The sequence below is a fragment of the Limulus polyphemus genome, unplaced genomic scaffold, assembly GCF_000517525.1.
Source record: "Limulus polyphemus unplaced genomic scaffold, Limulus_polyphemus-2.1.2 Scaffold509, whole genome shotgun sequence".
In the NCBI taxonomy this organism is placed as follows: Eukaryota; Metazoa; Arthropoda; class Merostomata; order Xiphosura; family Limulidae; genus Limulus; species Limulus polyphemus.
This window is the reverse complement of record NW_013666119.1, coordinates 508,086-522,667: the sequence shown is the minus strand read 5'-3', so window position 1 is coordinate 522,667 and position 14,582 is coordinate 508,086. Positions and strand designations below refer to the sequence as shown.

The 14,582-nt window shown below is 32.4% G+C and overlaps 1 long non-coding RNA gene across 3 annotated transcripts in view; it reads left to right on the top strand.

Annotated features, from left to right (window-relative positions):
- Nucleotides 1–14,582, top strand: part of LOC111085617 — a 25,617-nt gene that overhangs the window by 4,734 nt on the left and 6,301 nt on the right. Inside the window, exons 4-5 of one of the 3 annotated variants that reach the window (XR_002610432.1) lie at nucleotides 5,352–5,409; nucleotides 13,558–13,900. The exons of 1 other annotated variant lie outside the window; for it this stretch is intronic. This is a non-coding gene — a long non-coding RNA (uncharacterized LOC111085617). Of the gene's footprint in view, nucleotides 1–5,351; nucleotides 5,410–13,557; nucleotides 13,901–14,582 lie in introns of those variants that run through there. One more of the 3 variants, XR_002610434.1, reaches the window with a different exon arrangement.

Genomic DNA, 14,582 nt, shown 5'->3' with positions numbered 1-14,582 from the left:
TAGATCCTGGAATCAGTGATCTCCCTTCATTGGTTTCATCTCTGTGAGAAAAATAATTTTTATTCTTTGCTTAATTTTTCCATGTAATGTGAACCCTGAATTTCCTAAAACTTACTATTTATTTAAGATAATTTTTCATACCTGTTTTATAAATTGATTAGCATAACATCTTTTTTAATCAGTCTCCAGGTGTCACCATTATTTTACTTAAACACTTAAATACAGTGTTAAATATACATATATATATTTATTTAGCCATTTCTAAAGTAAAATATTGGTAAAACCTTTTCAGAATTTAAAATATAGTTCTTTGCCAATTGTCAGAATAAAAAGGCTTTTACTTATATTTCTTGATAGTATAAATATATACTATGTTGTTGTTGGGCTAAGGATTGTTCGACAGTAGGTATCCATGACTTGTTAGCGGTAAATTCAACGATGAATAAATAACACGCACCTCACTTGTTTTCAAAATAATATATATATATTCGGAACAAGTTAAATATGTACAACAAATTCTTTATGCTATAAATATTATAAGCATATCATAAACACTATATATAGTTATCTTCTTCTTGTCAAATGTCCTCTTATGCCTATTCAATTACTTTATATTCAATTAATTACTATTCAATTAATCTTCTCTGTTACTATCGCACTAGTATTCTGTGTGTGATTCACTTAAAATTGTGGTGCGAGTTACCGTAATTGTTTGGTCTTCTTTCTTCTGAAGATTCTCTGTTCTTTTTATCAAAGTACGCTTATGCTGATTCGATTACTTTAGAATTTCGCTTTGAAGGAATAAATTATTTTTCTTATCTTCTTTGCCACTGTTAGTCTTACTGTAACATATTAAACGTTAAGCCAATGTCACACTATTTATATCTTTATCACCTAATCATCTATCCGCATTATATATTCTCGACGTAAAAATATTGCACACGACGTTCAATAGTCTCAACATCAATGAATTATTAGCAAAACCTCCCACAATCGTCTGCTCTTAACTCTTATTATGACAAAAACTAAACAGTCTTATATATCATGACACACCTTTTCACATACACTCTTGCCATCGGTGCATTGTACCATTAGGTTAAAATGGCTGTTGCGAGTAATATTGTTTAGCAACAACCGTGACCATGAAAGGAAATACTATTTATCAAGAGCAGCTACCTCCTGGGGTTACTCTACATTAATCAAGCCTGGCCTTCTTCAGTGTTCCCTGTGACTCACGTGGCAAAAATATCGTGGTAATTAAAATTATCCCCCACAATATCACCCCAGATGAAATCAAGAAAGAACTCAACAATCAACCCTACTTTACCTTCATAGCCAAGAAAATCAAGTCCTACCAGACTGGAGAACTAACACCATGGAGCTCAGTTCAATGTTTTGACTCAAAGCAGTGGACAAGCTTGTCAAATCTAAGATCTCTACTGTGCTTTGTGCACAGTACTGTGGAATCTACCAAATCAACTCCCATAGTTATTCTGCATTGTTTCAAATACAAAAATTTCTATCACACACACAAGTTGTTTGCACCACCAAGCCCAAATATGTTATACATAGAAAGCAGCACCTGGTAAGCAACTGCTCCAGAAGGAAAGAATCTAAATGTTGTGCTTACTGTAGTGGACATTATGCAGCTTCTTACCATGGATGATCCAAATTCTCACAAGTCTAAGATTGCAAGAACCCTAAAGTCAACCTTGCCACAACTACCAGCCCACAAACCACTGTAATTCTCTACCACAGTCACTATCGAAAACTTAGTCACCTTCTTGACTGATTTCATTCTTTGTGCCCATGAGGATAACACCCCTTCAAGGCTTCAGCTCTAGACAAAAGTTTGTTCAGTTAACCAGTTCCAGTCTTTCTCAACAATTAAATCACACAGTGCCAATACTGACCATTTCATTCCACATAAATTTTGAAATTATTATCACATAAAAGCTGACTTGTATCATAAGAAATTAAGGTTCTTTGAATTCTGCAGCAGTCTAGAGATAGATATCATAACTATAAATAAAACACTTTGAAATGCTTCCAGACGCTTTCAATTTCCTGACTGTAATATTCTATGTAAACCTAAAAGTGTAGGTAGTTTAGTTATCACGTTATTATGCAAAAACAAACATAAAAAACACTTCAGAATAAACTTGCTGATGAACATGTTCTATGTAATATTCATCTTCCTAACTTCCTGGTGATTTCATTCTTTGCTTCGTAAGTTTTACCTTCTATAACTGTAGATATTGTTTTCTTCAATCAGTGGTTAACCCAAATCCCCAAAATACTATACTAGGAGATCTTACCCTTATCTCCAAATATCTAGACTTCAGCTGCTTCACTACTGATAACAAAGTCAATATTCTACATCTGTTCATTGAAAGAAATAACATTATAATACCCTACCTTTTACTCATCTAAATGGTTTACAGGATATCATAGACCTTGCTAATGTTTCAAGTTCATGAAAACATAGATGGGATTGTAACACCATTAAATTTATATTTTTAGCAACATCAGAAACAATATATATTATTTCCAATATTCAGTTTAACTAAAGCCAACTTAAAATCTTCAAACTAGTGTCTATAAAGTTCTGAAATGGGTTAAATTTCCTTAAGAAACTTACTTCTTATTGATTTATTCAGAGTCAGTAATTTTATATTTTCTATCAAATTCTATACTTAGTTTTACTTCTAAAGCTTGAAGGTGGACATTTACCATGTTCATGTGCAGAGCAATTTCTCAATAGTTTTAAATTACCACTGCCTCTAAGTTTTAAAACTCGCTTGAAAATATATTCTAGTTGCATACAATAGAACATACAGTAAATAGCATTATTTCATTCCCAACACTAAACAAACAAGTTTATAGTGTTTGAGCTCCATAAAAATATAATTACTGAGTGATACTTTCTTTCTTTTCACATAAATGAGATATTTTGTTTTATTCCCATAAATATCACATGATTATACAATACAGGTACTGAATACATTACTAAATTTGGATTACATACACTGATTAGTTCTTAAATGCATTTCATAATATCATTCTTGGGCCTCTCTAATATAGTGTGATGATCACTAAAATACAGCTGTATGGGATTTCAGACTTTATATTCATTGTAAGGGAATTATTTAATTATTCTGGTAAAGTAATTATCACATATAATTTAAATAAACTATGTGTTACCTTTAATGGTATTTTACTAAACATTATTCATGTATTTTCAACAGCTCCTGTGCTTATGTCCGAATATGTATAGTGTATCAAATTTCATTATGTGTATGTATTACAAAATATACGTGTGGTGCTAATTTTTCAATTTTATACAGTACCTTTTCTAGTTTACTACGAGGTCAAATATATGAACTCAGTTTCATATCATCTGTTACACTGAATACTTGAACTAACTTAGATAATTTTTTCTTCTATTTTCTGCAATAAATGCAAATTGCTCTAAATTATTTTGAATTCTTACAAACAAATTTAATATAGAAACCTACTCACCTAATAAATGTAGGAAATAATTTGATAACTGTTTCTGTTCATATACAGTTAAATTCAATTCCTAAATAAACTCTTGAAAATTCTTCCTTTGGCACCAATTAATCCTCTTTTCTGTACATGTCTATCGCAAATTGAAACATCATCTCTAAGATCATTTAATTCTAGAAAAACCATATACTTCTTTATAATACTTTCAAGTATCACAAAATGTGGAATATACATTTTGTAAAATCCTACAAATCCTAAATATTTCATAATGTTTTTTACCCTTTTTGGCACTAGTTTTTTTGTTTTTGTTATAGTTTTTATAAAGTTCTAATTTCCTTTGGTCTGGTCTTACACCTTCTGAGGTCACCACATAACCTAAATAATCTACTTCTTTTCTTAAAAATTTGCACTGAAATGGCTTTAATTTCAAGTTTCTCTTATACACTCTATCAAATATATGTCTTAATCTAACTAGTAATGTAAACTTAATAATACTACACCCATTAATCTCAAAAGGGGTACCTCTGTAACCTTAACTACTCTGACAGGTACTTTTTCTAACAGACTCTTCTGTTTCTCTGTTACCTACTCCAGATGTAGAGCCATCTGAAGGGCTCATATAGTTATTTACTTGTTTAGGATTCTCTACATTTTTCTTTATCCATGGTCAGTTTATACTGTTTGCTGCTTTACTATAAATTACTAGTACTGTACTTACTTGAACTCACTCTACTAGGCTTACAGTTTTTCTCCTTTCTATCTCTCTTTCTCTCATAACATTTAAACATCCTGACTTTTCTGTGTCCTGTACCACTAGGACGAGTATCAGTACTATTGTGTTTTGACTTCTGATCCTTAGCCTTATTACTATACAAGATGTACATGTTGACATATCACTACATGACTGGTTCAACAATAAGTTATCACAAGTTTCTAAATTAGCATATAAGTCTAAAGTGTGCTTACTTCAAAATTTAAGATCTGTGTTTCTAGACACAGCTTCTTTCTTGATTTAAAATACTGCCTGTCTCTGAACTTATCTACTTACAGATATAAAACGAATTCTCAAGTTGTAAATCCCCAACTTCTACTTGAATACATTTTCCTGACATTTTGACTAGCTGCCTTATAATATAAATTAACCTTATGTCTATAGTTTAGCTCAAAGAGTGAATGTCACAAACTTTACTTTAAAGTTACTTTCAAAATTTAACTAAACAACGTTATTGTCAATTTATTTCAATAAATTTAACACAAAAAGTAGTTTATAAATCTAAATTTTATATCTTCTAAGTTTAAATTCATCATATCAAAAGGAATTTTCTTATTAATTCCTAATTTTGACTCCTGCGTGCCATGTGATGTATCTCCCCATTTTTTTTTTCAATTTGCTTCATTTCCTTCTAAGGCCAACTAATAAAAATCTGAAACTATAGATATTGATAGGTCAGAAGATAAAATTTCAAACTCTCAACTTCTCGAATTAGTGAGATATAAATAAATTTGTAACACCCACCACGAGACTCCTCTGATCTTGTCATAGTTTGAGTGAATTTATCTATACCTTGGGTCCTTCTTTTATAAAACTGTTTAAAACTAATAGAAAGAAAATATTTTAATGCTTTTTTGTTTGTTTGTTTTCCTTTTTGGTAGGAAATTGTAGACAGTTCACCTCATGTTCTTTATTTGTGATTGTCACTGTTCAGCTTCGAGCAGCTAACAGAATTAACATATTTGTAGCTTAGATAGGAAACTAGTTAAATTATATTAGTTTTACGAAGTTCAATATTTTGCTCTGCATATTTGAAATAAACATTTTAAATATTTTGGACCACCTACAGTGCTTCTTCCAACAACAGCAAAAAAAAAATATATATGAAAAAGTTTGAGTCCAGACATGTATGTACTAAATTTCTTGTTTTTAGGTACAGTTTTATTTATTATTATAAAAGCTTATTAATTTAGGTAAGAGAACGTATATTATAAAAAATTAAACAAAAGATTCATCGTGGTAGTCAATATTCTATCATGCAAATGTATACAAGCCATGTTTGTAATTCATTTGTGCTATGCTTGTAACTCAGTCATTTATTTACACAAATCTGTCCAACTGTGATAAATGGTTTTTGGGATTCCCTTAAAGAATCTAAGTGCAGCTGTATAAATTAATAAAACATAATGAACCAAGATTTGAAAAGTATGTTAGCTTTGCTGTATGAATAAATAGCTTGTAATTTTCTGTTACAGTATGCACTCATGCAAGAAAAGGCCATTTATATTTAAGTTCATATTTTTCAACTTTTCATTTTACCCTAAATTGCTGATTTTTGCTACATTTAGTGGTAGGATAGAGAAAATAACAGATAAGGTATAAAGTTTTTCTATAAAAAAGACTTGATATTCATTTAGGAGGTCCTAAGAAAGCAATAAGATGGAAAAAGTATTTTTATTCTTAACATAAAAATCACCGTACATTCAAACTAGTCACGGTTTGAGTCAAATTGACTTAGTAGAAATACTTCATTAAAAACTGTGACCTTAATTCATCACATACCCTAATAACCCTGTTAGTACATCTGCTTTTTGTGTAATTCTGTTCAAGCATATAAAATACTTTAAACATTTTCCTCTATCTCTCTCTATCCTGTATAATGAAACAACTCAGTTATTCTCACTCACTATTTCAAGCTATTTTAATGTTCTAAGTAAGGTCCTTTCATGTTGGCTAAACTTATTTAGCGGTAGAAATAAGTGTAAATGCTTTTTCAATGACTTGAAACATGAGAAGTGAAATATTTCAAATGCTTAATGCAAACAGAGCTGGCAGAAACAAGATATACAATATTTTACTTAAGTTTCAAGAACAAAGAAATGAGATGGTGTTAACGGTATACAAGCCACACATAACAGTTTAGAAAAAGAAAGGTTATATTACTATCCAGTGACAGTGAATATAGCAAGACATTCATCACTTTGGAGTAATAATAATAATATTTTCATAATGGCCTATTATGTTGTAATGATGAACACAATTTTCTGAATTATATTATTACATGTCCAATATGCTGATGGGTTTCCCTGTTCCCTTCATTATTTTGCAAACGTATATGGTGTTCTCGATGAAATAACAACAGATCAGATCATCAACTTTGAGAGTCGTCCAAGGCAAGCTAATTGACCTATTACTTTTTATTAGTATACTCTTGAAGAGAAGAATAAATTACACAAGAGTATGGAGAAATGTGCACCCGAGAATTTATATGATTGTTACAGGACACTGTCCTTTAAGACTACCGAGCTCGCTAGAATCAAGTTTGAGGCAGCAGCCTCCGAACAGAAATGTACATTAACCAACGTATTTAATCAAGAGATTGAATGTAGTTAGCATAGAATCAACTGGGCTTAAACACTTACTTAGGGCAGTAGGCTCTTTAAGTTACAAGCTCTGAACAATTTTTATCTCTAATAAATTAGTAGTGAACAAGTACAGAGAAAGCAGACTGAAATAATAACTGGTTGGCAAATATAGCCACCGATAGCTTCAGAAATATCTTAAGAACAGACGAAAAGGAAAATACATGCTTGATTTGAAGAATAACATAATGTAGCTTTATAAGATGTATCAGTAGAGAAAAAAAAATCCCAAATGGCTTTCTGGGATATGAAAAAGAATATTTGAATGAGAAGGAATGTCTGGTAAGGATCCTCATATAGATATTTAGCTAGGTAACAGATCCAATATGCCAGATAGATTCAGGTATGTCTGGATGGAAATAGAAATACTATTAAACCATCTTCACATTCAGTAACTACCTGAATCATAAGGTTTCCCAGGTAAATTGTCCCAATGCCATCTGGTAGAATCTTACATAATGAGAATAGTCCCCACTACTTTTAATAGTAGTGACCTGACATGGTCTTGTGGCTAGAGCTCTCAACTAGAAATATACAAAGACATGCTAGTCAAGTCGCTGTAGGCAATGCTTAGGTATTTTTGTGGGACTAGACTGTTCAAATGGGCATTGTAATGTTATGATCATGCTATTTTGAGGGTCGCAGGTTCGAATCCTCAACCCACTAAAAAATCCTCGCCCTTTCAACAGTGGGGCGATATAATGTTGCGGTCAATCCCACTATTCTTTGGTAAAAGAGTAGCCCAAGAGTTGGCGGTGGGTGGTGATGACTAGCTGCTTTCCCTCTAGTCTTTCACTGATAAATTAGGGACGGCTAGCATCGATAGCCCTCGTGTAGCTTTGCTCGAAATTCATAACAAAACATAGTAGAATTTGTCTATACGGGTTTGGAAAGTTGGTCCCGAGAATACTGTTCTAACTTAATATCACACCTCATAAAATTACAACCCTATATTTCACACAACAAACGGAAATGTAATTTGGACAAAGATGCTTCCATTCTGTATGCATAGTTCTAGCTACTTTGTCTTCTTGACTAATTGTGTTTCAATTTGAAATTATATCCACCCATCGTTTGTTGAGTTTACAAAATGTTTCAGGTTCTCAGATTCAGCCAATACTAAGAAACATTTTAGACTTCAAATTCGTATGTTTTAGAAGATATCTCTGATTGGTAATTAAAACTAATTATATAAGTACCGTAAATAACATTTTATTACGACATATATAAACAGAATCTATTAAAAATTCGATTCAACAAAGAAAAGCACTTGACCTAGTTTTTATTATTTTATTTAATACATATTTCGCCTGTTTCTATACATGTGAAAATATGCCTTTGCTTTATATTTTTATTCCTTTGTTTACCTACTTATATTGAGCATTCAAGTCTGAGAGTGAAAAATTTGATCACATGAAGGTTCGTATTTGAAACATAAATGATCGAAGCTGTATTAAGCCGATTTTATATTTTAGTCTTATGTTTACACACTAATGTTGGGGAGTGAGATGTCGTTAAACATAATTAAACATATCAGTAAATGTAATGAAAACGTATATACTGATTGTTTGTTTCAAAATTTTCGCTCTGAGCTACGCAGAGGCTATCTGCACATAGTAGTCCTTGATTTCGAACTGATAGACTAGAGGGAAGGCAGCCAGTTAACAGCACCTACCAGTAATTCTTAACCCACTACTGTCTGGTTGAGTAATGGATTTGATAGTACCTTTGATAGAGAACCTACTGACCAAAGTGCGGATCGCATTTCAGAGGTAACGGGCCTGAACCGTAAATATGGTCTTTGATATCTGCCAGAAAGAAATCAAGTGTACATTACCAAAACGCAAGTTGAAAAAGTGTTACTCAGAACAAAATTTCAAAAATTGACCTTGTGATATTCAGGTTCACTGATGACTAGCAGAAAAGTTTCAAAGTATATAACAAGACGAAGATTCAGTAAATGTACTACATAAAGCCAATCGAACACGGGCAGCAAAGGAAAGAAACACAGACAAATGAACAAATACAATAAACATTTATTTACATAAATTGTGTAAATTTTCCCACTTACTGACTGGCTTCCTTATTTCAGTCTGGTTGCTGAGTTGGAAGATAGGACACATCTATACGATAATTTTAATATAATGCTGCTATTTCATAGAGAGTTACAAGAGCAGTATTCCACAATTTCCTAGGTTACCTGCTTTAACAAATGGTCATAACTTATGCTCAGTTATAAGAAGTTATGATAGACAGTAAAGGGGAATGTAATTATAAGAACTTATGAGTGAGAGCGAACAAAATGTCAAACCACACTGTATCTGCATTATCTAGTGCCGCCGATGTATTTCGACCAATACCAGGGCTCATCAGGCCGGCTAGGATACGTCAGATATAATAGTGATCTAGGCGTTATTTATTATTTATATCGTAGTAATATATTAATTACATCAGAATTAGTTTGATGGTTTTTTATTAACATCAAAACATTTATTTATTTTAATACCAAACTGTTTGTTGTTAATAATTTATTAGTATTATATTTCTTTCACTTGAGTTGAATTTTGCATATCGTCCAGAAGAACTGGCGAATCAGTATGTTAGTCTCTATGATCCCGGAGTGGGTTAATCAATGATAGCATCAACGTGAAGAGACAGCATTGTTAATCATAACAACAATTGTGTGAAATTAACGAATAATGTAATAATGTGTGGAATTTATAAATACTTCAATCATTACAAATGAGGGAAAATTTTATTATTATAACATATTTTTTACTTAAATGGTCAGCTCCATATTCACAAATGGCTATTGAGGTTAAGATGAAGTTCCTAAAATCGTCCATGTAGGACAAGGATGGAAATAAGAATAATATAATAAACTTTCAAGTCAGATCAGTGTCTTAGCACGATATTTAGCACGAAATTTATAAAAAATACCTGAATATATCGTAATAATTTATACTAGTTAAAAAAGGTAATATTAGATGATTTTGATGTAAACACATTACAACAGTGTGTTAGCTCAAGTATAGATTCCTGTTTGTTATTTGTATAGGACAACAAACTGCTTAATCATAGAAAAGTACGTAAGGCTTTATCTCATGATTTCTCTAAAACCAAACAGACAAGTATCATTGAAACAAAAACTTATTAGCTCAGAATATTGATCTTTTCTTTTTATAGAGAATATAAAACTTTATTACGTTTTGAGGAAGAGTAGCTTTAGTGCTAATAAAACTTAGTTCAGATCTATTGGGTATCGTTAACCTTCATATTTTTTTGCTATTCGTTTTAACCACCGTATAAGACGCACCAGAATATACCTTTATCAACATATTAAATCTGAAAGAACCATAGGGAACATTAGTTATTTCAGAAGTACAATAATACCTTTAACCTCTAACCAGAGGACATTAAAAAGTCATGAAATGAAAACACACACTTAAGTTTTGGTTATATAAGACACCGAAGTTCTTCATGAATAGCTCTCTAGTGGCTCAGCGGAAAGTCTGCAGACTTACAAGTCGAGGTGAGCACAGCAAAGATAACCATTTACGTAGTTTTGTTTTGCAAAATAACAACCAATAAACCAACCTTCATCAGTTATACTACATTTAGATAGAAGTATGAGTTTAAAAGTTCCTTACTCTCCTAACAATACTAGAAGCTGATAATATTTTAACTGGGTATTCACTGTGTGAAATAACTTTGCACATATGCCAGTACTTTTAAATTCTGCGTCTAGTTGCAATAAACTACCCCAGAACGCGAAAATGGCAAGGTTTTGTAGTTAGATGTTTCTTCAAACAAATGGAAAAAGAGTTCATTGCGTGTGTTAATAGTAGAATAACGACACGGAATTGATATGTGTGCAGCTGTCATACGTTGTGTAGTTGTTTTCTCAGGACCTTGCTCGGGCTGTATAGTTAACAAACCAGGTATTTGACAACGTATCTACAACCATCCCAGTACAGTGCATGATACATCAGAATACTCTGCTACTTGTCGTTTTTTTGTCTCCATATAATGTTTGATCAGCTCAGATAGTATGGGTTTCTGCCACTATCAAGGTACCATTTAACACAAATATACAGACACAACGTTCATAATCGAAGTGATAATAAAAAAACAAATAAAAAAGTTTAACTCCGATAACAAAAACGAGACCATACTGTCTTTTTAGAGCAGGTAGTGCGTGCGAAACCCGTCGAAAATGCCATTCATCCTGATAACAGGACAAGTGAAACATAACTTGTGAGTAATGCCATCCATCCTTATAACAGGAAAGTGAAATGTAACTTGTGAGTAATGCCTTTCATCCTAGTAATTGGATAAGATAAACATAATTTGTGGGTTTGTTCTTAAGCACAAAGCTAGACAATGTGCTACCTGTGCTTTTTCCAACACGTGTATCAAAACCCGATTTTTAGCATTATAGACTCTCAGATTTACAGCTGAGCCACTTGAAGTTTTGATATTATGTAAAAATGTTATAGGATGAATGAAAACACTAAGGTAAATATATATATTTGGAGACTTAGTGGATAGAATATAATACATGAGCAGTATTTGTCATTCACCATTTATGTTTAATTTTAAACCACTTGTCATGAACAAAAAATGTAACTTTGAAACGTTCTCTATTTAGATGGAAATGGAAAATGTTTTACACCTATCTAGAAATACATATTGATATGGTTGAGTGTTTGACAAAGGGAAAAACAGGTCAGTTGACCGGATATATAATGGTCAAATAAAATGGGAACCTTAAGGCTTTGACTCTTCTTCATAAGTTCCATCCTCCATTGTCATATACAACTTTTCTTTTGTTTTTGTATTCTGTTTTTAATCTATATTTGTTCACTCTTCGTCGCTTTCAAGAACTCGACCTTCTGTAAACGAATTCCAGAATTTATTCTAATGTATATTGGTCAAACGAAGGTTATGATAATGACCAACCTTCCAATCGTGAAATCTTCATTTGGTTTCTGGAAATTGTGACAGTGGCCGACTTTCTAATCTAGGAATTTTCAGTTGGTTTCAGTTATAACCACAATTTTAGTGCGTTATAGAGGTTGTGATAGTGACCACCAACTTCCCAATCGTTGAACCTTCAGTTGGTTTAAGGAGGTTGTGATAGTGACCAACAACTTCCCAATCGTTGAACCTTTAGTCACAGAGGTTGTGATAGTGACCACCAACTTCCCAATCGTTGAATCTTTAGTTACGGAAGTTGTAATAGTGACCGATTTGGTTCTTCTTTATGAATACATAAGAACCAAGCAAGTTAGTTCTGGGCAATAAATTATGTCGGGCAATGGGGAGGGGGAGACAGAAGGATGTCGGCTGCAGTGGCTAAGGTACAGAGAGAGCACAGTCCTTTCCACTATGTTAACAAAACATAGGTTATTTGGTTCCACTTCGGGAACAGTGTCACGTTCAATGATTATAACACTGACTTTTTAACTTTAGTTTTTAATGATGATAAGGAATTTATTTTTCCATACTCGGTAGGCAAGGTGGCTTGTAATGCTAAAGTTCGAGGTTCGATCTCCCATTGTACAGGTGAGCTTAGCAACAAACAAACAAAAACTTTGCTGCATAATAGTGTTTAAGTACATACTCAAAATAGTTTTTCCTTCTGGAAACTTCTCAACCAGTAGCAGCACTTCACCACAATTGAAGGACAATATCAGAATCAATAAGCTCAGTTATATAAAGATCCAACTAATGAATCAGTCAACGCCAAGCTTACACATAGTTAAACTACAGATTTTATTTTCAGTTCAAGGGGAATAATAGAATATCAGGAATAACGACAATCAATTCAATACTCATAACTAATCAGTAAAAAACAAAACTCTAAGTAAAGGGGACCTGGCATGGCTTGGTGGTTAGGTAGCTTGATTCGCAATCAGTGGATTGCGAGTTCGAATTCTACCACCGTATATGTTCGTCCTATAAGCCGAAGGATCGTTATACTGTGATGGTCAATCCCACTAGCAGCCCAAAACTTGGCGGTTGGCGTTATTGATTAGCCTTCTCTATAGTCTATCACTTCTAATTTAAGGACGACTAGCTCAGACAACACTCGACTAGCTGTGTGCGAAATTCCAAAAACAAACAAATAGTAATTAAAGATAATTAAATATATATATATTATTGCCTTTTATAATAATCACTAATTTAAGCTTTTTTTTTCCACATTGTAAAGTATTATTACATAGTATAGACATCATACAGTCATGATATCTCATGTATTTGCTAAGACTAGGTTATAGGAATAAAACCTCTAGGTAGGCTATTGCTTACTGGTTAGGCTTGAGTGATTTTTCAGAGTAATTCCTTAAACTGAAATTTGATTACATTTTCTGGTACAATCAGTTCAATATTTTGTAAATTAATTAATCGAAATATTTGACAAAATTTCTGATATCACTCTGTCTAATGTTTATTGTTTGTATAATATTAACATTTGAAATTTCTTTCGCTCGTGCTTGGTAAATATTTAGTTTTTATATTTTAATCCTGTAAAAACAAGTTTAAACCATATGACTTAACACTAAAATGTAAACAAACTGACATAATTATTGGACATGTCTATAGCTTAATTTTTTATTTCTTTATTAGGTTAAGGTGGCTATGGGAATCAAGTAGTGCCATCTGTCCGTCACTTTATCTTCGCAGCTCACAACTCGACAGTTATAATTTTACACAACGTATTTGGCTCACCCACGGTCGTTTGGCGGAAGCTTTGTGCATCCGAAACTCTGATTTTCCTGTTTATCCATACATAAATTACTTTCTTTATGGAAGCCACTCACCCGTTCCTGAGGTTAGTTTTTTGGGATTTTCGTTTAGTTCTGTATCCAACAACATGTTTTGATTGACAGAACTATTCATAAATCTTTTTATATCCAGATGAACCGAATATAAGTTTTAGCTTTAGCAGATAAGTCCGCCCAACAGAATATTGTACTGCAGAACAGTGCTGAATTAATGCCGGCTGAGTTAACCTAAGGAATAGAAACGTTTCAAAAGAAGCAAGTGTTTGAAGAAATTTAAGGTAGAATAAACACTGTGTTTTTGTTTTAAGTAATTATATAGATTTTTTTCATTAAGTCAGGGTCATCCATTAGAGATTAGAGATTTCTATACAAAACAAAATTAGCATTTACCTAGAGTGAATAGTCATTCTTATTCCACATTGGTGGGGCGGTGATATCTAGACATTACATGTTCAACCAGAAAACAACATTGCGCTAACAACAAAGTCAGATCTAGCAGTGGTCTCCATTGGCAATAACATATAACACCTTCTTAGAAGATGACCCTGGAAGCAAGGTAATTTGAAAGAAAATGAACTTAATGGTTTTTGTAACCACGTGTGATGCGTAAAACCTACACATACACAGGATAAAGAAGAAATTCAGAATAAATATCAATACTAGAGAAAAAAAAATTATTACGTATTCCTGTATCCCAAATAAACTGCTAAATGTATAAATTCTGCAAGTCATATTTTATGTGTTTGTTTATTTAGCTTAAAACGCTAAAAATTCGGGTTTCGATACCAGCAGAGAACTCAAATTACTTAACCCATTAGGTAGCTTTGAGCTTGATAACAAACAAAGTATGGTATAGTATGTTAATTT